At 55.7% G+C, this 1,794-nt stretch overlaps 1 protein-coding gene across 5 annotated transcripts in view; it reads right to left on the reverse strand.

Moving 5' to 3' along the window:
• Window positions 1-500, reverse strand: part of HMGXB4 (HMG-box containing 4) — a 30,806-nt gene extending 30,306 nt beyond the window's left edge. For 2 of the 5 annotated variants that reach the window (XM_006092712.3, XM_023757229.1), the window contains exon 1: window positions 430-488. The gene's annotated coding sequence lies outside the window, so the exon portion shown is untranslated. Of the gene's footprint in view, window positions 1-429 lie in introns of all 5 variants that reach the window. The other 3 variants (XM_006092711.3, XM_006092710.3, XM_006092713.3) reach the window with 3 other exon arrangements.
• Window positions 501-1,794: the final 1,294 nt, after the last annotated feature.

Here is a 1,794-nt window from a genome sequence, read left to right on the forward strand (position 1 = left end):
CCTGGTGTATCCCGCAAGCTGGGGTCCCCAAGGCGCGGCGGCGGGCACGGACTGTGGTTCCACGAATACCCCCGACGACCTTCCGGCCGCCCCGAGGGCGGAGACGTCCGGGCAGGGGGGAGGGGCTGTCCCGGTCCGCAAGGTCTCCGTGTGGCTGCATGCCCCTTCCGGCCCCGCAGCTTTCCCGCCTTCCCGTTTGAACAGGTCCCGCCCGCCCTCCTCCTTCGGCCCGCTCCAGCCCCTACCGGGGGCGGACTGCGGGCCGCTACTCCAGTCCCCGGCTCGGCCCCGGGGCTAGGCCGCGGCGGGTCTGGGGCGCCCCCGGAGCGGTGTCGCGGGCCCCGGGCGGCGGGTGGCGGCGGGGCGGGGCCGCTGCCGCCTCGGGGTGGGGGCTCAGCCCGGCCTCGTGGGGGCTCCGCTCGCCGCTACCTTCACTCGGCTCGCCTGGATCCCGCCTCCGCGCCGCCGCCCGCCGCCATCTTGGAGCCGGAGAGAAAAGCGCGAGCGGCCAGGGAGGCTCAGTCGAGCCCAGAGCGCAGGCTCCGACCCGGAGGGGATCCGCTGGCGGGGAGCGCCGAGCGCATCGAATGCGCCGCGCCGCCGGCTGAGCCCGGGGGCCGGTTTCTACGGAGAATTGGCGCTAGTCCTCCCCGCATCGCACTGATGTGGGTTTTGTCTCAGTTTACAGATGAGCTTAAGGGACTTGCCTAACCATACACAGGTAGTTGGAGTGGGCGGCAGCATACTCCCCCAAGCTTTCTGATTCTTAAGGCAGCGTTCTGCCCCAAAGACTCTACTGTTTCCTTAAAGATGTTTTTATGCAGGAATTCCCCCCTCTGCAGAACCTAGATCCATGCACATTGAGAGTCGTGGTGCCTATTTGGCATTGAGCATCTGCATTTGGGTGTTTGGCATAGCTGGGGTGGGGCGGAAGAACTTATTTTTCTGACAGCACCCTGTAGAGTAATTTGCATGGCGATCGTCTGCATTTCTCCTCACAAGTTATTTGCATTTCAAAGTTAGAAACAGTCTTCAGGGAAATGAAGAAATGTCATACACAGGAGAGAGGTGGGTTTTTCTGTTTTCCTCTGGAGAATTTGGGCCAATGGGTTCAATATGAAGAGGAATTCATTTTGCTAGAGCAGTTTAATTGTATTTGGCTACTCTGTCAGGTAGTGAGCTCCTCATCACCAGGGGAATCCAAGCAGCAGTTTCCTAGTTACTGCAGAGCAGGGACATTAGAGATATAGTCTGGCTTTTACAGTTGTGAACTCCATGAATCTCTATGCAAAATTATGTGTTTATGCACGTGGGTATTTTTCTGGGGTTGGGATTCCATCAAAGATTAGGAACCCTTGTCCTAGTGAGCTTGCCATTCCTGAATTGGACAGGTGCCTGAAGGTGATGTAGTCATACTGCTCGTGTTATATACTTAGAAATTAAGACCAAGGGAAGCAAAATGATTGGTCTCAGACCACACTGCCAATTAGTGATCAGATAAGGATGAGAAAGAAACCAGATTATTGGACTCTTGGTTCAGTGCTCTCTTTACCATATCATGGTCTCTCTCCCTGTGCATCGAGTAGAATATTGGATTTTATTTAACTATTGCTCTTATAACTGTGAGACGCTGAGATGTTAAAATCCCTGAGCAAGTTGTTGAATTTATTCCCAAAGTGAAAAGCCAAATCTATATAATAAAAGCCTAAGCGATCGCTACCGTGGAACGATCACAACGACTATGATGTGCACGGACCACCAGGGGGGCATACGCTCAATGCAGGAGCTGCCCCC

Source organism: Myotis lucifugus, unplaced genomic scaffold (genome assembly GCF_000147115.1).
Source record: "Myotis lucifugus unplaced genomic scaffold, Myoluc2.0 scaffold_103, whole genome shotgun sequence".
NCBI classification, from domain to species: domain Eukaryota; kingdom Metazoa; phylum Chordata; class Mammalia; order Chiroptera; family Vespertilionidae; genus Myotis; species Myotis lucifugus.